Source organism: Pteropus medius, unplaced genomic scaffold, assembly GCF_902729225.1.
Source record: "Pteropus medius unplaced genomic scaffold, Ma_sr-lr_union100, whole genome shotgun sequence".
In the NCBI taxonomy this organism is placed as follows: domain Eukaryota; kingdom Metazoa; phylum Chordata; class Mammalia; order Chiroptera; family Pteropodidae; genus Pteropus; species Pteropus medius.
In genome coordinates this window covers 1,208,899-1,233,192 of record NW_024348533.1, presented here as the reverse complement: position 1 = coordinate 1,233,192, position 24,294 = coordinate 1,208,899, and the positions used below count along the sequence as shown (strand labels likewise).

Below are 24,294 nucleotides of genomic sequence, written 5' to 3'. Positions count from 1 at the left end.
AAAAAAGTTGTCAGATGAATGAAACAGGGTACCAATCTCATCTGTTCTTTCTTGTGAATGAATTTTAGTATATTGATATTTTAAAGTGTCAAAAGTGGATTCCTTCTAACCTAAGAAGGTAGGAAACTGGATTATTCAGACAAAAGCCTATTTTGGAAAAGGACGAGAGAATTGGGGAACCTTTCTGATCCTTAGAACAGAGTATTAGGTGGAACCAGTGTTGCCGGGCCTGGTGAGCTGATCGAATGCATCTCTCCAATTCTGGTCAGTGACATCATGTTGGCACCTTGAAACTGGCTTTAGTGGGACCACTTACAGCATGGGAATCAGCGAAAGCTGTAGAATCAGAGCCTTTATTCCAGGGAGGTGGTTGTTTAATATCAGCAGACCACTGAGTGGGACCATATGAAATTATTGTTTTTATAGACCAAAAAATCCTTGAATATTGACATTTTTTTATGGTTTAACCTAGTAGAGTTATTTTGGTATAGTGATAGTTAATTTCTTCATGGGAGTCTGAAATTACCTTAGTGCTTTCTTTACCTTGTTTGTTTTTCAAAGTTGCATTCACTTCATACCTGATGATTACTTCTAGATTCATTTAATGTGTAAAATTTGGCTATTTATGTTTGTATATTAGTTACTTAACTGTATACTTATTTAATTATTTCATTCCAAAGCAGGCCCAGAGACCTTGAGATGCTTCTGAGGGGGTTCTTGGTTTTGCTACTTAGTGCTAAGTCCTGCTACCGAAGGAAGCAGAGCTGATTCAATTTGAGTTATTGTTATTAGATAACTTTTTTCATTTGCTTTTCAGAATGATTTACATAAATACACCTGAATTCAGTTTTTTTTTCTGACTTTTTTTCCTTTTTTGCTCATTATCATCCTCTAAGTGTTTGCCTTCTCTCTCTGATCATGTACTTGAAGCTACTCTGTGATGTCCTCTGTTAGCCAGTGTCTGTAATTAAATCAGTGAACTGATTTTGTCCTGTTTTCTCAAGTTTTAGTAGTCCCCCCCCCATTGTCTTTCCTATGATTGCCTGGACATTTCCAGGTCATTCCAATCTCTACCCCCTTCCCTACCCACCTCGTCCACGTGTTGTATAAAGACACATGAAGTTACTTCTTATAAACACCATTTTCTTATCTGAGCAAATTTACTGTTTAAAAGTTGAGCTTCGTTGGCTCAGGCGATTTCACTAACAATTTTTGAGCAACATATACATTGTATTAATTCTGAATAAGTGGGTTTGAATTACTGATATTGAATTAAAATATGGCACCTAGATTTTTTATACTATAACTTAAATTGTTCTCTTATGCACAACCACTAAAAAAAAATCCTTTGTGTTTAACGCAGCGAATCAGAAGATAGGTATACACTAAAAAAAACCCCCACATCTATAATCCTCCTACGCTAAGATAACAACCACTGGTAATGTTTTGATCAGTATCCTTTGGGACAAATCAATGAATAAATTTTTTTCACAGAAAATCTTAGTACATATACTGTTCTCTATGTTCTGTAACATCACTTTAGCAAATGTGATTGTACCATTACTTTTTATAACTTCAGTTTGAAAGGATCTTATTGGAAAATGAAAATTTTGTTTGACAGGTTAAAGCTGTAAGTAAAGTTATGATTTAAAACGATGTTTATGAAGAGTAGAATGTGGTAAGTCACCTTGAAACAAGAATTTCTTCAGCAGTAATTTTTTCTTAAGTGTCCTCTTACCATTGAACAATAGTCTGATTGTATTATACCAGCTAAGGAAAACAGTACATGATTCTATGTACAGTAGAATTATTTTAATAATAGCCCTAAGGTAAAATATGGGACTGTAGATATGTTCATATTTTTTGGTCTGCCCCCAGTTTTACTGATGCCTTACTGTTAAAGTAACTTTAGAAGAAAAATGTGTTTTATTGACAGCCTTCATCTATCCAAATTATTACAATTGTATTAGATATCGCTACCCTTTTTGTATGTCAAAATGAGGAGTAAGGGATTTCTTGGGGAAAAAATTAGTATTAGACTTCTTATGTTAATGTTTGAGTTGGTTTTGTTTCATGAGTGTGAAAATTCTTGTGGAGGAAATCGCTGGTATATATTGGTATATTGCATCCTTTGGAAGTCAGCCTCAATCTCGTCAGGTAGTTGTTTCAGTCAGGTAGTTGAGATGAGCACTTTTTAAAGCTAATCAAGGATTGTATAATTTGTCATCTTTCCTTTACCACAGTGGTATCTATCATGTAGGGTTGACCCTGATGTCTTGCCTTGTTTTGATTGTTCTTGACCTTGTCTTTTTCTGTGTTGCATTACTACTTACTTGTTCACAAGCTCCTGCAGTATTTATCTCTTAAGTAGCTAAAGCAGCCATTTCTCTTACCCCTCATTGCTATTCCCAGATGGTGCATATATCACTGAACATATTTCTCATGTGGAAAAGAAGAATAAAAAGCAACGTATTTGATGTGGGCTTTTCTACTGAGAAACTATGCAATTATTGTCTAAAGCAGAGACCGTCAATACCTAAAAAAATGTTTTTCACCTACTGATAACACATGTTTGTAAATGTATATGCAAGTGCCTCTGCTTTTTGGAAGGTAAAGTGAATATTGATATAAATTCAGGAAAAGTGTTTAGAATTATTCCATGTATTTTGCTGTTTTTAAAAAATGATATTTTAAAGCCAGATAGAAAAAGTTTAAAATCACATAATATCACTTATATGTGGGATATAAACCTAAAAGCAATAAATGAACAAACAGACTCATGGACATGACTATAGACTAGTGGTTACCAGAGGGGAGAGGGGAGCAGGGAGATAGACAGGGTAAAGGGGGTCAAATATGTGGTGACAGAAATCTAACTATGGGAGGTGACTACACAGTGTAAATATATATATGCCTTACTGTTTAAAAAGTGATATTTTAAAGTTTCACAGTGAATTTTTAGCCTCTCATTTTTATATTTATTTTGTGAATAATGACCTTATTTTAGCAAATGGTACATACACACTAAAGAAACATAGAAATTGGCGACATTGTAAGTATTCAACATAGCCTCTGATTTTTCATTGTCGGAAAGTACATGGACTTTGGAATCAGGCACACCTCAGTTCCATCCCTAACTTTGCCACATGTTTGCTGCATAGCAAGCTCCCACCCTTGGTGATTTTTGTTTTCTTTTTCCATTGAGTGAGGGTAATAGGCTTCTTAGGATTAAATGAGGTACTCATAAAGTAGAAAGTGTTAATAGTCTCATTTCTTTCGACTACTCCATATTGTTTTAAAATATCTTGGGAGTCACTTAGACTTTTCACTTGAAAGTAAATTGCGGTCAGGAAGCTGGAAAGACGTGTAACAGGATTCATGTTTGTAGTGTCCTTTTACTCTGCCTTGTTTGAGGAGGATTTAATAGAGTATTTTGACTTCAAGGAAAGTTTTAAAGATAAAAGCTGAAGCAGAAATGAGATGAGTTAATTATTGCTGACCAAAATGATAAAGTAATTTCTATGTGTCCGGAGAGATTAAAGCACTTGGGTATAGTATAACAATTGTATGCATAAAGATATCTATTTTAAAGGCTAAGAACTGACCTTTTGCAAAAGAAAAATATGACTTAAAATATGGAAAAAAGTGTTCAACTTTAATAACAAGTTTCTCTTATCACTTTTAAGATTTAACAAATGGTGCTAATTCACCTGATTACTGTGACACAGGTACTACAAAAGTTGCTGGAGGTAGTGTGAACCTGTAGAACCCTTTTCAAAAGCAGTTTGGCATATATCAAAGAGTATTTCTGCCTTGCAGGTATACCCTAAGGAAGTAACCCATTTCCTCCCTTCCTTTTTTTTGAGGAAGGAGGTTATTCTTTTTTAATGACAGCTTTATTGAGATAATTCGTGTGATACTGTAATTTATGATAAAGAAATATATATTTGGTCTTCTCCATTTCTGGCACTGAGGAGAGTCATTAATGTGTTTTTTGTTATGTTAATGAGGTGACTTTCTGGAAGGAACTTCCGGAGGAGGTCGGGTTGCCCAGGGGAACCAACACTGTGATTAGAGGGTTGGAACTTTTAGTCTGGCCCCTCTGACCTCTAAAGGGGAGAGGGGCTGGAGCTTGACTTGACAGTGAGCAGTGCTTTAATCAATCATGCCCATGTGATGAAGCCTCCATAAAAGCCCCAAAAGATGGGGTTTGGAGAGCTTCAGGGTTGGTGAACGTGTGGAGATGCTGGGAGAGTAGTGCGATAAAAGAATGGAAGCCCTGTGCCCCTTTATTCCTTGTCATGAGTGTCTCTTCCACCTGGCTGTACCTGAATTCTGTCATTTTATAATAAACCGATAATCTAGTAAGTAAAATGTTTCTAAGAGTTTTCTGAGCCTCTCTAGCAAATTAATCTAACCCGAGGAGGTGCGGCGGGGTGGTGAGGTGGGAGGCGGAGGTGGGGGTCAGAAACTCAAACACAGGTGACAAACCCGACTTATGATCAGCCTCTGAAGGGGAAGTGCGGTAGTCTTGTAGGACTGAGCCCTTAACCTGTGGGATCTGATGCTGTCTCTAGGTGGATAATGTCAGAATTGAGATGAAGTATGACATCAGAATTGGTGTCAAAATTTTAATTCACAGATCATAATTTATCTTTTTAATGTATATAAATCAGTGTTGTGCAATATTTTCATTACCACCGTGGCGCACCCCCCCTTCCCCCGCTCCCCCGCCCCATGAGCAGTCATTCTCTCTTCCTTCCCCACACCCTCTGGCAACCACTACTTTAGTTTCTGTCTCTGGGTTTGCCTCTTTTGGACATTTTATATAAATGGGGTCACATAATATATAACCTTTTGTGAGTGGCTTTTTTACTTAGCATAATGTTTCAAAGTTCATCTTAGTTGTAGCATGTGTCAGCACTTCATTTTCTTTTTATGGCTGAATATACCACAATTTTATTTATCCATCAGTTAATGGATATTTGGGTCGTTTCCACATTTTGGCTGTTATTACTAGTACAGCTGTTATAACTAGTACAGCATGAGCATTCATGTACAGCTTTGTGTGGATGTATGTTTTGATTGATCTTAAGTATATACCTGGAAGTGAAACTGCTAGACTGTTTTCCAAAATGGCTACACATTTTACATTTTCACCAGCAGTGCAGAAAATACGTAGCCTTTTGTAATTGGCTTCTTTCACTTAGCATATGTTTTTCAAGGTTCATCCATGTCATAGCATGTATGAGTACTCATACCTTTTTATAGCTGAATAATATTTTGTTGTATGACTATACCATGTTTTGTTTATCCTTTAAAAAAGCTTTCTATTTAGAAATGTTAAGTGAAGCATTGTTTGTATTAAAGAACAACCGAAAAATATTCAGTAGAGAGGAATGTGTAAATTAGGTACTAGAGCAGGTACCATCTATTAGTAATGTATTATAGAGAGTTTCCAGGGGAATTGATTGTCAGAGTGCTAACTGGGATACAAAATTGTACATTTATGACTCTAATTCAGTGGGTGTAGTTTTGGAGGATGGTGATTATCAAATTTTTAAAACATTTTTATATTTTTCCATACTTTTCGCAACAAGCATATATTTCTTTTACGAGTAAAATAAACTTTTAAAAATGACAATAGCTATAGCTTTGTATATTACTGACATAAATTTATTCAGCCAAGAAAAGCAAGATCATTCAGTGTTAGGAATGTTACTGTTTTATGTTAATCCAGTAATTATATATTGTAAATAAAATCATTGCAGCCTATAGCTAAGAGAACTTTTAATTTTTCATATTGACCTCAGATTTTCAGTCTATAATTATGTTGTAGATTAACACTATTCTGTATTTGACTTCTAGTGGGGAGAGGAGGATAAATATAGGTAATGCATATTTTAAGCTTAGTACTGTATCAGAGTTCATTATAAGAAAAAACACTAAGACTTTCAGGCAGAAAGATATTTTACACAGGGAATTTGGAAGAGCTGGAGTAAGAGGACCATCACTGGACTAATATGTTTATGAACATTGAGACCCGAGCTGAGAAGGTGGGAAGCTGAAAATGGAAACCAGTCATAGGCATACCGAATCTGGTGCCCTGACAGCTTCTGGGTGCTCTTAAATCTGTGACTGGAGTTTGGCTGCTGTAACTGCTTTTAATTCTTTGTTTGTGTCATTGATTACCATTTAAATCAGCCAGAGCTTCTAGCTTACTTGCTTTTCCAAATCTCATAAGGAGGCCTTCTTACTGGCAGAACCTGCTTTATATACCTGATGCTAACTATAAGGGAAAGTCTGGGAAATAGTTTTTTGTTCGTTTGTTTTGCTTTAGCTTTCCTGCCCCTAAAGTACAGGAAGGCATGTATAGGGCATGTATAGGGAAAGAATGAATGACAAGTGCTCCTTTTCTAATCCAGCATATCCACCATTTAGCAGAAGGCTTCTGTTTATTAGGTGATAAGACTTTATGTGCAGTGTACTTTGAAGATGGTAAGATTAGAAAACCCAGCCTAGACTCGATTTGTTCAGAAATTTTTCTTTTCCTTTCATGTGAGCTATTTTCTGTTATTTTCATAAAGCAGCATGTCAGTTCTGATATTTCTGACTGGAAGTAAACTCAAACTAATATTTGTGGAAACCTCTTTTACAGTATGTTTCTACGTTGAATAAGTGAAATGTTGCCAAAGGATGTAACTGTAAAATCTTCTTACTTTTTCCCTAATTGCTATTTTTTTTAATAAAATTGAATTAGTACCTAAATTGTCTCTTTTTTTATTCAGTGATACTACCTCAGTTTATTATTTTGTCAGTATAGGAGAAGCTGTGGCAACCTTTGAAAAGAATGTGTAAGTTGGTAATTGGAGCTTTTCCCTTATAATCCAGAATGAAAAGATGTCTGCTGTTCTGATATTAAGCTTTCTAAATTTTAAAAAAATTTCCTCAAAAATTTTGAGAGTGCTTTTCCATCAGAAAACATTAAAAAAAAAAAAAAGATTTAGTGCCCAGGGGGAAAAAAACCAATACATTTATATCTCCCATATTTTGTGAGGTGTCAAACTGTTGAGTAGATTTAGTGTGGTGAGCGTCTCATGAAAAAGCCTTATGCTAAATAACTTCCAAATGCTGTAACTTCAGTTCTTCACTAGTAGATATTTGAGAGCAGGTTGAGGATACAGCTTCTGTTGGCAACTGCTGTTCGCAAGACAAAGTGTTAGGCTGATCTAGAAATTTGACTCTGCTTTAGTGACACCTGCTGACTACTTGCAGCAAGGAATTAGCATTGGTCTAAGGCATCTTTGGGCACTGAAGTGAACAGGTAGTTCCCCATTCTTTCCTCCCAGCTACTTTTCGAATTGATTCTTTTTAAAGAGCTAATAATAATTCTTTTGCTATTCTAGTTAGTTCTGGAGCACTGCTATTCTGTGTCAACAAGTTAGTGGAATCTTTAAACTTATTTGTATGTGTACCCTCTAAAATTTTTTGAGAACCCTTGTACTTCATACATTTTAGTACAGACAACTAAAATTTTTCATCTTGAGTTTAAAAAGTTGCAAAAAGATGTAATTTCTGGAATATATATTGTATATATTTTTAAAGAATATATTGCAAAACCCTTGATCCCATGGGTCTGTTTATTCACTTTAATGGAAAATATTGCTATAAAACATGTTAGTCTCATTGTCACACCAGCCAAATTGGGTATGTTTCCTTGTCAGAAATAGTCTGACTGTTTCAATTCTAATAAATATGGCAACACCTGCACTGAACAACCACTGGACAACCACTTTCACTTCAGAATTCTAAATCTAACATTGATTGATTACGGAGTCTTGCCATGAGTTTCTTTCATTATTTCTTGCTTTGCTCAAATGAGACTCTTCCTGTCTCTCCCAATTCTCCATTAGGTGCACTGCAGGCTTTTTCGGACAAGTAACATACTAAGGATTGAGATGAGTAAGAAGTATGATTTTGTTCCATAAAATAGAACTATTGTGAAAGGGACGGTAGAAGAGGACAATGAATGATGTCTGGGCACATCCATTTTAGAAAAGAGGAAGTTGGAGATCTGGAATTTGATTTCCTTAAAACTGTCCAGACCGAAAGTATCAAATCTTGCACAGGGTCAAGGACTATTGAGTTTTGGGAAACAGCTTATATTCTGCTTTACTTGGTATTGTGTACTTATCCTTTTTAAGTAAATTATCTTGTTTACTTTTTAAATTTTGCCTTGAAAGCTTTGTTTTGACAAACTGTATAACTGATCTTCATGATGAAACCAGTGTAATTTTTATAGTACTCTACAGACCAGTAAACATAACAGTCAGAACCTCATGGAAGTGATTGCTAAAATACAAAAAATTAGAAAAAAAGAAAACCGGATCTCTACTTCACACTCTATATCAAGATAAAAATCTCAGTTTTCCAGAGCTGAGTATAAAAAAGGAAACCTTAAAAATACTAGAAGAAAACACAAGTCAATATAAAATCTCATGGATGTGGAGAAAGCCTTCACAAGCAGTCCAAGCATACTCCTTCTTCTCATTAAAAAAGTAAATCTCCAAATCATTGTTTTATGGTCTTAACTGTATTTTTTAAAATATAAAGTCTTATCTTTTATAGAACTACAATTTCAAAATACATGTAAGATCAGGATTGTCATTTACATCTAAATTATCTTGCAAATTTCATATATTTTCCATTCAGTTCATAAGCACAGAGAACCCTTCAAAGTGCTGTTTTGTTTTTTTTTTTTTAAACAAACATGACCTGGTACCCATGAATGGTCCTGATGTTTGCTGAATTTAGGGATTATTTGGCTCTTGGTAACAGACAAAGTTGTACATATGCAGAAGTGGGCGGAATTAAAGTTGTTAGGAAACCATTCTGTCATCTTCTCTTGGAATAGACCATTGATTACTAAGCTGCTTTAAAATGGAGAGCTTCATATTGAATTTTATATATACATACATATATATATATATATATATATATATATATATATATATACACACTTGCTAATTTGAATGTTGAAGAGTCGAACATAGATTTTTATAGTACATTTGCAGATTTCTCAGATTTTAGTAATCTAAAAATGAGTAAGAACTTTTTTTTGTTCTTTACTTTTCTGTAAAGTATTTGCCCCTCCCCTTCCCAATGAACAATTTGTCAGTGACCACTTTACATTTAGGCCTTAGTGTGTGCGAGGGCCTGATTGAAATGCAGATTCTGCAAGAAAATGATCCAACTTACCTCATCTTTACTCCTTTAGAGGGCAATTGGGACAAATTAAACATGTATTGATTTTCTCAAGATGAGCTGAGATTTCAGCACCCTCTGCATTTACCAGAAATAATACTGCACTGAGTCACTCTTCTGCTGACTGAAAATGCACAGCTGGTAAGAGAAATTACACATTAGATATTGTCAATTCTGGAGGGCTACTACATATAAGGATTCAGAGACTAAATTAAGTACCTGCTATTTGGGTTAATATTCAGAAAGACCAGGAAACATTATCCTTGGTCAAATAGGCTGGATTAAATTGAAGCAGTCCTGGGTTCATAGACTGTGTCAAATCTGGATCAAAATAAATTGTCAGTCTTATTTGCCAAATCTTATTTGATACAATATAGAAAATTAGTACAAGACAGAGAACTGATTACTGATCATTTTGGGAACTATGACTTATTTTGCCTTGAAAGGAAGATTAGTTATACCTTTTAGTTATGTATAGTTTCTTTTTGTAGCATTAAATAAAAACATTCAGTTATTCAGTAAATACTGAGCACTGGCTATCAGGCACTCAGGTACTAGGGGTTCAGCTGCAAACCAAAGAGACAAAAATCTGTGTTTTCATAGAACCTGCATTCTAGTTGGTAATGACAAGCAATAAATGGGTAAAATATATAAAGTACCAGATAATTTTAAGCACTGTGAGGAAAAAGTGGTGCAAGATGGACTGCCAGGGTAGGGAAGGAGATTGCAGGTACAAATAGATGGCAAAGAAAGGGCTCAATAAAGAGACAATAAAAAAATAGCCATTACAGCATCATTTATGATAAAGGTAAATATTAGCAGCAGCCTAAATATCCATTTATAGGGGATTAAATATATCGCTATGCATCTATGTAGTGGAATATTATACAGCAAATACAAACATAAGTTATATAGAATGACCTTCCAAGATACATGAAGTGATAAAAACAATGTGCAGAACAATACATAGAATGCTACATTTCTCACACACACATATACGATATACGTAATTTTATAAATGCATAAAATCTCAGTGACATAAAATACTGTTGATAATGGTTAACTTTGGAATAGAGAACAAGGTTTGGGGACAGGAGAGTGAAAGTGAAATACTTTATATCCCATTTTACTGTGTTTATATACTACCTAGTCAAAATAAGTAAATAAGATGTAAGAATATAAAGTCTGTTTACCCAATTAGAAAATGATGAAAAACATACATTTATAAATCTAGTGGCCTAGATAGTGAATAAATAGGATAGTTAATGGAAACACGCACTCACTTCTGATGACCTGGAGGACTCGTCGATAATGACCGTTCTGGAGCAAGGCAAAAATCTTGCTTTGATTGGGTAAGGATTGTTGTGATCATGAGTGTAACATTTCGATTCATGTGACTTTTTTCACTCCTTTAATTAAATGGAAGGTGCATTAATTTCCTAGGGCTGCCGCAATGAAGTACCACAACAGAAATTTGTTGTCTCACAGTTCTGCAGGCTAGAAGTCCAAAATCAGGATGTCCACAGGGCCATGCTCCCCTTGAAACCTGTAGGGGAATTCCTCTTTGCCTCTTCCCAGCTTCTGAGAGTTTGCTGGTAATCTTTGGTGTTCCTAAGCTAGCAGCTGCGTAACTCCAGTCTTTTCCGTCTTTGTCACTTGGCGATCTTCCTGTTTGTCTTTATGTCTTCAAATGGCCAGATTCTTATAAGGACACATCATTTTGGATTATAGGCCCACCTTACTCCAGTATGACTTTATTTTAGCTGATTACCTCAGCAACAACCCTACTTTCAAATAAGGTCACATTCAGAGGTACTGGGAGTCAGGATGTCCACATATATTTTGGGTGGATGGGAAGGGGAAAAGGACACAATTCAACCCATAACAGTTTAATTAAGTCGCTTCCCTGTTATAGCCTTCCATATATGCAGTAATGTTTTGGAAAGTTGTGTGGAAAAATGAATAATGTTTTACAAGTTTAATTTCTAAGAATTTTTATTATAAAAGTTTTTTCTATGGGGAGTAAAAACTATCCCATCTTCCTGAATAAAATCAAACTTAGTATAGCATATTTATTGAAGCTAATGTTTTAATGAAAATGGAATTTTTTCTGTAAGTGTTGTAAAATAAAAATATGGAGATTGTAAATAGTTAAAGATGATAGTGACAGCCATTTTATGTGCTTTTTTTTAAAAAAAAGTGCTATGAGGATAGATACCTTATATTCTGTTTTTTTTTTGCATTTTTGTTCTCATGCATGCATTCAGCTTCTTTCCAGTTCAATTTAACCTCAAGATAAAATATGACAACATAGAGGACAAAGTTTTTATTTAGACGCATTCTTTTCAATAGTTTTATTTTTTGTACCCAAGGCCATTATAATTCTGTAAAACATTAGGAAACCTATTAAAATTCTTCTTTGCCTTTCCCTCTTTCTCATGTATAAATCAGAAACTAAATATTTGTTAGAATATAAAGTCTTTTTAAGAGTTATTACATCCTTGGTAAGCCTTTTTGATATCATTTTACCCCTTGAGAAATCAATATTCTATCTGAATAAATTAACAAATTGTCATCTAAGTTTCTTTCTGGCTTTTCATACATTAAGTAAAAAATTTGGAGACTCTCCCTACTTTAATCAATGATTTTTTTTCCTTTAGAAAGTTCATTAATATAGAAAAAATTAATGTATTTAGCTATTTTTATGAGTACATCTGATTTCTTTGTAAACAAGCAGTTAAATCTCACATTTTGGGAAGTTTTCCTTTTTTATTAGGGTGGATTAGGGTAATGTGCTTTAATTGAGCAGCTTACTTAGTCATGTTTAAAAATATGAATTTAGGAGTCATAGAATCTTAGAATTGTTTTGAACTGTAGGTATTTTCTAAACTGACATTCTTCCAAACATAGGAATCTTTTTGGTGTTGGTGGTCTTTAAAACCTCTAATGACTATGAATTTATCACCTTTATAGACTGTCCGGTATCTGTTGGGAGGTATTTATGCTTTTAGATGGTTCTTTCTTTTTTTAAACCAAAAATTGCCTTCTTGAAACTTCTACCCAGTGACTTTGGTTCCACCCTCTTTGACAACCTATAGTAAGTCTGTTTCCTCTTTCACATGCTATATGCTAAGGTCTACATGTATTTGAGGGTTATCACATCTTCCTCCTCTGCTTTTTGCTAGGCTGAAATCTCTAGTTTTCTGAACTATTGTGATATGTTTAGACTCCTCACCATCCTGCTTTCTCTTCTCTGGATGCTTTCTGGTTTATTAATGTCTCTTAAGATACGGCACTCAAAGCAGGATGCCATATTCCTGAAATTTTGAATTCGAAATTCTGTGCTAAGTTCCCCGACACTCCCCCACATGATTTGAAGGTGCAGCCAGGACTGATAACCTTGGCAATGCAAGTGCCCCAGAGGAAGGTACAGGATACATTGTAAGAGTGCTTTGCATAAATTGGCGGTTTAGGGAAACTTTGAAGGAGGTGATGACCATATTAAGTTCTGAAGAGTGTGTCAGGCAGAGGTGAACAGCAGGTTTGATGCCCTGTGAGGTGGGGGAAGATGAGAGGGAGAGAGCGCCTGGTGTGTTTGAGAACAGAAAGAAATACCCTTGTTTTTGGTTTAGGGAACTGAGTAGACGAGAGAATTTAATAATTTCATGTTATTAAATTGAATGGGGTTGGAGTAGAGGAGTGATGGGGGAAGAAACGGAGTTCAGTTTAGCTCGAGGCAGAGGTAGCACTTCAGGTGGAGATGTACTGTGTGCACTTGTATATGTGAGGTTAAACTGAAAACATCTACCTGAAGAGCTTTAGGCTAGAGACAGGGCTTTGGCTGGAGATGTAAATTTGGCTGACATCAGTATCCATGTGGTACTTGAACTCAGGAGTGTTGATGGGAGTAACCTAGGGGAGCATTTTTAGAGGGAAAGAGGAAAGCAAGGACAAAACCCTGAACTGTTATCTGATATTTGAGCTGAGAGCCTTTAGGATTATTTGGGAACTAGCAAAAAGGAAGGAAATCAAGGATGTTCTGTTATATTCATTTAGTAGAAATCTACCTAAATTATTTGATTTGAGGAGTGAAAATAGTCCTCTAATGATATTTCCTACTCAGCTATCACAATATCTGATACTTGTGTTTTTAGTCTACTTTGAGTTAAAGCATTGTCTTTATAGGAGTTACTTGTTGAAATGTAGAGATCTCTAAAGGAGAGCCAAAATTTTAATCCATTATTGGTGTTTTTAGGTCACTAGTTTTTTTTGTTTGTTTGTTTGTCTTCCTGGAATTCAGATTAAAGAGACAGACAGGAATTTGAGAAAGAATAGGTTTTGGAAACATGACATTGCTAAGGAGTATGGGACCATGGAGAAACCTGAATTTTGAAACATAAAGATCACCAAGCACCTGAATAAGAAATAAGGAGAGCCAGAGACACTGTGTGTGTGTGTGGAAAAGGGGGACTGTGAGTTGGAGAGTAAAGAGGTAATACTAAAAAGGGAATAAGAACATGTAAGAGGATGAAGAGCTATATATAGAGGGAAAATCTTGAAAGTGTCTCAGTTATAAATTAGGGTGACCACATAATTTATCTAAAGTGTGACATTTTGAGATAGAAAGGGGAATGGTTATTATTGATAACATTGTGAAAACCTGCATAAACTGGGACTCACAAGCATATACAAATGCTTGGTCACTCTAGTTATAATGTACTTCTTTCACTAATAGTGTACTAAAATAGTACTAGTTTTTAGCTACAATGTGCCAAGCATTGTACTAAGTAAACACTTTGTACACCTTATTACATTCTTAAAATAATTCTCTGAGATAAGTGGCCTTGTCTTCATTTACAGTTGATGAAACCAAATCTCAGGAAGATAAAATATCTTACCTGCAATTCTCCATGGCAGTTAGAATTGGAAACAGTGAAATAGCCTAATATTGACATTAAATAAAATCCAGGTAAACTTGCAAACACTACATTGTACTGTAGTTGCTATGGTGTGTATATGATTTTAAAATGTTCTCTGAATATTATTAAGAAAATTACTATCATAATGTTACATTATGTTTTGAGCTCAACTCCCTTCTGATATCATACTTCTTTCTGCAGGTTTACTTTGTGCCAGACTATGTTCTAGGACTTTTATGTGTATTAACCTAACTTAAACCTCACAATAGCCTTATGAATGATTTCCGTTTTACAGTGTAGGAAAGTGAGGCATGGTGAATAACTTGCCCAAAGTCAACACAACTAGTAAGTAGCACAACCAGAATTTAAAGTGACAGTTTGACTCAGGAGTCTGTTTTCTTAAACTGCTATCGTGTCCAGCCTCCTCTAGCCCATATTCTTCGTATGGACATATGTTTTCATTTCTCTTGGGAATGGATTTGTTTGGGTTCCTGTCACCGGTTCAACGTCCATGTGCCCACCACTTCGAAAGGCCAAAATTCAAAACGACAGTGTTTGGAGTAAGGGAAGGTTGACGGATTGAGAAGACTTCAGCTGAGAAAATGGGAGCCCTAATACTTCCTCAAATCCATCTTAAGGAAGTACTGAGCTCAGGCTTCTCTTAGGTCAGGGGAAGGGGATAATGGGAGGGGCTGTTTTTGTAAAATTCAACAGAATTCTTCTAATGATTAGCATGTCTATAGCCAGACAAAGCAGGAACTCTTATCCTGTAGGCCTTGGAAACACTGCAGTCTGGAACAAGATGGAGCTGGAGAGCATTTCACTCTTACATTTTTGGTAAGTGAGTGTATGTACCTTTTTAATAAGGTTGCCACTCTGTCTCCAAAATGATTGTACCATTTTGCATCCCACCATCTTTACTACCTCATCACTTCTTTTTTATTTTTTATTAAGGCATGGGCAGCCTTTTCAACCAGGTTCTGCAACTCCATCAGTTAGAAATATACTCTTTCCCCCTGTTTAAATATTTTGCCTCATTCACAGCTACCCACAGATACACCCTCACCTCTATGTTTCTGTAACGCTACCGAATCCTATACATTTAGGGTCTAGGAATGTTAACAGCACTAGCAAACAATAGCAAGAGCAAACCAAAATGTCTTGGGTCTTTAACAGTGTCACCACTGGCTATGGCATTATTGCCAGGTCACTGAATGGTTATATACATTTTTTTACAGTATACTTATGGAGGGAATAAATGGCAGTGATTTATTGCATTATGTGTAGGCAGTATACTGATTAGTTATGAGATTTGGGGTAAATTTCTTTACCTTTCTGAGTCTATAAAATGAGGAAATTGGATTTGATTTCTTACTGATCTTTATTTGTCCCTGCCAGATCTACATTTCTTTGGGAAGAAAAAAGGAATTGGTGTTTGACATTAAATGAGTGAGGAAATGGGACATGTATTTAGCACATGTTTTTCATTCAACATCAAAGAATTAAATAGGGTCAAGGTCTGATAAGTTACTCTCTATTGGAGAAAAATGGAATCTACACAAAAATATTACTGTAAGACTTAGGACTTCAGCTTCTTTTAGTTTGATCGGCTTAACACTTAAATTGCAGTGGATTGGGGCACTTAATAGATTTTATTTTTAAATTTAAGAGTATGTGAACATTGGAAAGAATCATAAAGTTAGTCAAAATCAAATATCTCTGGGACTTTTGGGATTTCTGAATCACTATCTTAAAATCGGGACCTCCGATGCTAGGCAGGCCATCGCACCTTTGACCCGCAGTGACTCAAAAGATGTTCTGATGTGTGGAACATGCTGGGTATAAATAATAGAGCCTTCACTCATTTACTCTAGTTCTGCCATTTGGAATGATGTAGAACCAGCGTAATTTCTCTGACTGCCCTAAAAGAATTCAATGGTAGCGGTGTTAACGAATTTCTTTAAAGATGCAGTCCTTTTTTTGTATGGTGGAATTAAGACTGATTAACTTGGAGAGTAGAAATCTCTGGGTAGAGATGGGAGTACACACTTTGGAAATTATGCAAAATAAAATGTAATGGTTAAATTCAGCTAGGGGAATAATGCAGTTTGCTAAATCTCTCACTATAACAACAGATGGGGACGGAGGTGGCATTTAATGTGGTACAGAAAGCACCAAGCCATGCCAGCATTTAACAATTAAATTAGATCTAATTTCATGGTTTCTCATTAACTCTAAGCAGAACTTGAAGTACATTTTAGCATTGATACCCAGATGAATGCTAATCGAATGACTATATTAAAATGCCTTTTCATTCGACAATGAAATGGCATACTATTTTTTATCTAATTCTTACCAAATGTAATGAAAGACTGAGGTACTTCGTGAACTGTAATTGAATGAGTAATGTTGAAATCCACCAAATTTCCTTGTTGCCCATGGCAAATGATACTAGGTTAGAGTGCTGTTTTGGGTATATGTTTTCTTTGTGATCAGTAATTATGTTTTTAATCCTTAGCATTGAGATAATATACTTTTGAGAAAGTTGTTTTCTGAAGAGGAAGATTGTAGCCATGATTTTCAAATTCAGTGCATTGAAATGGTCCTACTTTTCATATAATTCAATCTTGTTACCAGTTATTAATATGCAATGAATTACTTTGTATTAAACTTAAAATAAACTGCACATATTTGAAGTGTCAGTTTGATCAATTTTGTCATGTATCACCACATTCAAGATAATAAAAATATACCCTCAAAAGTTTCTTTTCAACCATTTGTAGGCCTTTCCTTTTGCCCACCCACCCCTATTCCCAGGCAATCAGCTAAACTGCTTTCTATCACTAGAGATTGTAGAATTTTGTATAAATGGATTCTACAGCAGGGGTCCCCAACCCTTGGGCTGCGGATCAGTACTGGTCTGTGGCTTGTTAGGTACTGGGCTGCACAGCAGGAGGTGAGCGGCGGGTGAACAAGTGAAGCTTCATCTGTATTTGCGGCCGCTCCTCAGCGCTGGCATCACCGCTTCAGTTCCACCTCAGCATCAGGCATTAGATTCTCAGAGCACGGTCCCTGGTGCCAAAAGGGTTGGGGACCACTGTTCTACAGTGTATACTCTTGGTGTGGCTTGTTAGCATAATTATTTTGAGACTCATCGATGTCAATGAGTATATAATAGTTCCTTATTTTTTATTGCAAATAGTAATACACCGAACAGCTATACAGTAGTCCCCTTTATTGTGGTTTCGCTCTCCAAGGTTTCAGTTAACCTGCAGTCAGTCATGGTCCAAAAATAGTAAATGAAAAATGCCAGCAATAATTCATAAGTTTTAAATTAAGCTTCGTTCTTAGTAGTACGATGAAATCTCTTGGCATTCCTCTCCATCCTGCCTGGGACATGAATCATCCCTTTGTCTGGAGTATCTACACTATATATGCTACCTTTGTGTTAGTCAATAGCTGTCTTGGTTACTAGATCGACTGTTGCAGTATTGCAGTACTTGTGTTCGAGTCACTCGTATTTTACTTAATGCCACGTTCACATAACTTTTATTACAGTATATTATAATTCTTTTATTATTTACTGTTATTAATCTCTTACTGTACCTAATTTATAAATTTTTCCTCCTAATTTATTAATTAAACTTTACCATAGGTATGGATATATAGGAAAAAACATAGGACATATAGGGTTCAGTACTATCTGTGGTTTCAGACATCCACTGGGGGTCTTGGGAAGTAGCCCCTGTGGATAAGGGGGACTACTGTACCCACCTTATCTATTCACCTATTGATGAACAGATTGGGTTGTTTCCAGTTTTGGGCAATTACAAATAAAGGTGCTATAAACAGTATTTTGTGGACATACACTTTCATTTCCTTAAGTACATACCTAGGAATAGAATAGCTACGTTGTATGGTGTGTGTTTAATTTTTTAAAGAAACTGCTAAGTTGTATTCTAAAGTGGTTTTACCATTTCATATTCTCACCAACAACATAAGAGAGTTCCAAATGCTTCATATCCTTGCTAACACTTGCATTTTTCTAATGATCAGTAATACTGGGCCTGTTCTCATGTGCTTATTTGCTATGTACATGTCATTGGTGAAGATTATGTTCAGATCATTTGTCCCTTGTTTTAAATTGTTTTTCATTATTGAGTTTTGAGAGTTCTTTATTCTGAATACAGGTCCACTTTCAGATAATATGATTTGCATATATTTTCATCCACTATGTGGCTTTCATTCCGTTAACAATGTCTTGCAAATGGTAGAAAGTAGTAATTTTGATGAAGTCCTTTTTAATCACTTTTGTCTTTCATGTATCATGCTTTTATGTTCTAAGAAATCTTTGAGCCAAGGCCACAAAATTTTTTCCCTGTTTTCTTCATGAAGTGTTATAGTTTCAGGTTTTAACTTTAGGTCTATGATCCACTTTCATTTAATTTTTGTGTATGGCACGAGGTATGGATATCCAGTCTTTCCAGCTGCATTTGTTGAAAAGGCTGTCCTTTTCCCACTGAATTGCTGTTGCACCTTTGAGGAAAATCAATTATCTCATATGTATAGGTCTATTTCTGGCCTGTCAATTTTGTTCCATTAATCTCTTTGTCTCTGTTTATGCCACTACTACACTGTCTTGATTTTTATAGCTTTGTTAACAAATCTTGAAGTCAAGTTGTATAAAGCTTCCAATATTATTGTTTTTTGAAGTTGTTTTGGCTGTTTTAACTCATTTGTATGTCTTCATGAATTTTAGAATCAGCTTGTCAATTCTCTAAAAACTGATGAAATTTTGACTAGAAATGCTCCTCATCAGTTCGGAGGGAATTGACATGTTAACATAATTGAATCCACTGTTTCCATCATGATTTTTGAACATATTATGTAAATTTATTGTCTTTGCATGTCAATTGATAATTTATTTCTATTTCATATTTTCTGATGACACTGTAAATAATATTTTAAATTTCAGTTTTGGTCTTTGAACAGTCATTCTATAGAAACAGAATTGTTTTTGAGTACTGGTTTTGTAAATCCTGCAGCCTTTCTAAACTCACTTATTAGTTTTAGTCAGCTTCATGTTTTCTTAATTTCATTTTCAGATTAAGCATAGTGCCCTAGTTCATTTTCAGTTTAGATTTGAAGAAATGTGTAGGTTTATGAAATGTAATGGGTCCATAACTTGCAAGGAGTAATGTGTAGCATCCCCACTATTTTGTCTTCATTTTTCTTTTAATGAGATACTAATATTCCTCATAATATGAACCTTGAAATTCCAGGCTACCATTATTTAAGTAGTCGAATTTATAGGTAATTTCAGGAAAGTAATTAATTCTAAGGGAGGAATTGTTGTTTGTCTTTATGGTTTTTATGGGATTCTGAGAATCCATTCATATTCTGTATTTTAGAAAGCTAGCTGCCTTGGTGATAGTTTTGGGAAGATGAGGGAGGGTATGTAAGGACTTTAAGGTTTGAGTCTCAGCACCAACTATGCAGATCACGGTGTGATTACTGAGATGAGGCAGTCCGAGGAAAAAGCGTCTGGGATTGTCAGTTCAGCGTGGACATGTTAGATTTTAGGCCTTTTGTTTATTGACTGTGTTAAATGCTTATATGTTTCTTTGGAGGCTTGTAAATGAGGAAATATCTTAGGTTAAAAACAGGCTGCGAGGTCGCATGGCTAGTCTTTTGCCCAGTCAGGGCCTCTGACTCCAAAGCCAATGCGGTTAATCCCTGTGCTATATTGTATCCTCAAGGCAGAGAAACGTGCTTGGCTTTGATAATAATAAATGTTCCGGTAACTATTATAAATAAATAGAAGAGTTTGCAAGCTCAGGTGCCAACAGTGTCCAGACAGGTAACTGTGAGCTGGGTTGATGTCAGAGTGATGATATCTGCAGAGAACTGCAAAGCCCATGTCTCACTGAAGGATTTAGCTGCTAATCAGTTCCAGCAGGTTGTGACTTTGTGGGCATCTGGGCCCACTATTGCCAGATCTTCTGATTTTTTTTCAAAAGAGGTTAGGGATCTTGATTTTTATGTTAAATCTTCCACTGTTTCAATGTAGTCAGCTATCCTTTAACACGCTGTGTAGGCCAGCCTTGTGTGCATCCACTAAACAAACGTGTGTTGGGTTCTTCCCAGTGGGCAGCCTTTGGTAAGAGTCATACCTGGTATGCTGTAGACACTACCATTAATTTATGTGATGGGAAACAAGCACATTACAACCTTTGAAATGCAGGTCACTTAGTTTGAACACAGTGCTTAGTGAATCTGGTGTTTTTGAGTTCAGTTTTCATATGGGATTGCACCCTGCAGCTACTTGCCTCCTAATTGTACTCTGTCATTTGCAGATTGAGCCAGTTGTGAGTGTGTGGATTTTTGAGTGAAACCTACAACCCAGATGAGAAGAAACCTTCAAGGAACAACTACTGACAGTGAGTCTTAAGTCATCTCTATGCATAATGTGGAATGTTTTCAGCCCAGATAGCTGAATGGGTTAACTGTTGACAAGGAGTGGTGAGTCTGAATATCCCCACTGATAACCTAAATCTTTTCCTTACAAAGAGGACTACTTCTGCATTCTTAGCATCTGTTGTTGAATAGTAAGTTAATTTTTGTGAGAGAATGACAATAGTCTGGTTTAAGATAATTCTGTGTCTCTAAAAGTGCATTTAATGTATGATTGCACTTTCACTTTCTTCAGTTAGGCACATCCATCCCTTCCTTTGCCTCTGTGTTTTTCTTTTTTCTTTTGTCCCTAGTCCAGATCATGCCACCCTCTGAGTGAGGTCTGTCTTCCTTGAAACATTCCGCCAAGCCTGAAGGGGATGGTCGTGATGGTTACCAGCATCTGTTCTGATCTTGGTTGTGCGAGGTCCCTTTGCCTTTGGAGGTGATTGTTTTAGAAATGGTCATGAGATCCAGTTTTGGCCAGTGAGAAATAGAAGTCTGCAAGAGGCCTCTGGAAAAGCTTTTCTTGTGTTTGAGAAAGAAGAAGAGAGACAGGTCCCTCTTCTCCCTGGAGCTTGTTTTATCTGGATGTGGCATCTGTAAGTGCTATAGCCATATTGACTACTGGCCTGAAGGCGATGTCCTTAAGTTGGGCAGAGGCAAGAGAATTGTAGAGACATAGAACTGGAACCCTATTTGCTATGCCTAGAACCACCCTAATTGTGGATTCCTTGTTCTGTGAGATAACAAATTGCCTTATTGTTTAAGCACTTTTGCCCTTAGGCGTTCTATTACTCGCTGTGGAAATAGAATTCATTTCATTTCTCCCCTGATTACCCATTATCTTTTAGTGTCTCATGCATTTCTACTTGATTATGTTTTCTGCGGTCCAGTGATATACATTTGTGTATATCTCCTTTGTAGCACATTAAAAACTTGGTGAAGTCAAAGACTATGTTTATATCCTTGCTGTTTAACATTAGTACTATCTTCTTCATAAAGCCATCAGTGTATATTTACGAATTGAATTATTTGAACACTAGAGTATTTGAAAAACCAGTCCACAGAATTGAATAATTATAAAGATTTTCTTTTAATTTACATCCTTTTACCACACTGCTTCCCTCTAGGATTATGAAGTTTGGCTTTTGATTTAAGATGACTGGTGTGTAACACATTTTCAAATGGTTCTACTCCTAAAATGTTGCTTATATTTGAGTATTGGCTTTCAATCTAATAAATTTTGCACAGAATAGTTTACCTTCTGTTTTCTGTGCTAATTATAGAAATGAGGGGCATGAGTTGTAAGAAACAATCAGGAATAATTTGTTTGGCTCCAGAATGTACATTCACAACAAACTCTCTAAAGTGTGCATCTCTGCTCTGCTCTTAGGACCTAATATTGTGTGTGTGTGGGGGGGGGGCGGGGGGCGATTCTGGGGCTGGGGGGGAGGGGTGGTGTCTGATAAGAGGTCTTGAGTCACAGGATACATTATTTAGTTGCTTCTATTTTAAAACTCTATGAAACAAAACCACTTTTTCTAACTCAAGTTGTCATATACTCTTCTCTTCTTTAAATTCTACTATTATATATACTCTTGAAAAAGTAAGATAAGAACCTATTTTTCTTCCTGAAAAATCTGTGGTGTTGCTTTCAGTTATGTTAAGAAGGAAAATCATAAGCCTGTGTTGTAATCTGGTAACACATTCTAAATCCTTCAAAGTGATTTAATTGTAGGGAAGAATCTACTTTATTTTCCCCTTGATCAGTTGTGATTAAAATCTGGAGGAATAACATTTTAAGAAGATAAAGTTAAATGATGTGCTTGACCCATCAGTTTTAATTCAGTAATATTATTTAGTAACATAAAAGGTTTAAATCACTTCAATATACATTATGAAGAGTTTGTAGAAATGGAATCGTGTGATTTAAGCCAGATGAATCAGAATTATCTTAGGACATTTGCTAGAACTGCTGGGATAAAGGCACTTATATTTTTCTGCTGAATTTCAGCCTGAAAATGTTTAGTCATTAAATTCCTGGTAGCTGTCTGGACTGTAAAAGCCAGTTGAATGAGAAGCCATCACCGGAGGAGGAGAGCAGAGAAGAACCACGCCCTGGTCAGCTCAAGTGAGCTGCTCGATCAAGTCTTCCCTGAGGATAGTATACCTCCAGACTTTCCAGTGACATGAGCCAGTGAATTCCTTACTTAATCCAGTTGGCTTTGGATTTTATGTTACACATATATGAAAACATCGTAACTGACACATTCTCATTACCACCCACTTAGCACTATATAACGATAGCTCAAGGGTCTTACTGAAACTTGAATTGTGAATTAGGCAAATAGGTCTCTGATACAGGTGTGTGAGGTGTCAGGTAATGCAGTTCATTCATTGATTTGTTCAAGTATTGAGCACAAGAGTTAAGGGGTAAGTGAATACATAGTCCATACCATCTCTAATGGCGCTTATTATTTAACGGAAGAGGCTGACACTATGTGAATAATCCTACTAATGAATAGGTTCTTATTAATTGAGTTTAAGGGTCTAAAAGAAAAGGAATATTCATCATCTTGGATGATTAGCTCTTTGGTGGAGACTTCTGTTGAACCCTTGGCATTTCTAGAACTGTAAAACAATTGTGGGGAACCTAGAATATGACTGACTTTAAAAAAATTATATGAGTTATTATTAATCTTTTTTTCTCTAAGAAGGCATTAGAAAGGTACAGGACCACAATTCCTTCTTCAGAATCTTGGGGCCAGATGTGTTTTGGAATTTCAGGTTTCTTTGGATTTTAGAAAGGTTAATATGGTACCTATACTGTATATTTAGTGTAATATCTCTTTTTACTTAAGGGACAAGTGGCTTTCTATTACTAATAATACAAATAATAATGCCTTACATTAGTTGAACTGCTACATGCCAGGCTCTGTATCCTTTTCAAAATTTATCTTAACTTTAATAAATCATATTCATTTTTACACTTTACAAACTAAAAATTGTTCAGTTATTTCTACCTACTTACTTATATTGCACTTCAGTTTTAATCTTTGGTAGTCTATAAAACCTCTTACCTCTTTGGTGAGTTCATTTTTATGCTTTTAAATATATGTTTATTATACTTTATAATTTGTTGACTTATATCTATTTTATACATATATATATACACACATATATATATATCATCTTTAAAATATTTATATGGGCCTAGCATGTAGTAGGAGCTCAATGAGTATATATTGAAAACGTTAGTGTTTAAAATTATCTGATTAGTGAGGCATCTTGATAGCCTATGTTTTGGCTACTGATGAGAAAATATATCAAGTTTAGAGATGGAAAAAACATTTACTATTAAAAGTAGTTTCTTGGATTTTTGGTCATGTGGCCAATTTCTAATTCTATCAGTTTTCCATTCTGACTTCGCATCTTGCTGTAGGTACCATCCGACTAGAAACTCTCTAGTGGGTTTAGAAATTTAACGTGCACGCGCGCACACACTCCCAAACATATGAGGAATAATTTGTTCATCAAATGTGAGAGAATGAGGAAATGTGCACGTTGTACAAAAATTACTAAAATGCAGAGGTAGAATGGGATATTCATTCAAAAATTGCCCTTGAATGGCTCTGAGTTTCTCCTATCTTCGTTT

The 24,294-nt window shown here is 35.6% G+C and overlaps 1 protein-coding gene across 6 annotated transcripts in view; it reads left to right on the top strand.

The window, feature by feature from the left end:
* Positions 1–24,294, top strand: part of CDC42SE2 (CDC42 small effector 2) — a 97,410-nt gene that overhangs the window by 19,099 nt on the left and 54,017 nt on the right. For 4 of the 6 annotated variants that reach the window (XM_039879994.1, XM_039879993.1, XM_039879990.1 and 1 more), the window contains exon 2: positions 20,540–20,623. The exons of 1 other annotated variant lie outside the window; for it this stretch is intronic. The gene's annotated coding sequence lies outside the window, so the exon portion shown is untranslated. Of the gene's footprint in view, positions 1–20,539; positions 20,706–24,294 lie in introns of all 6 variants that reach the window. One more of the 6 variants, XM_039879995.1, reaches the window with a different exon arrangement.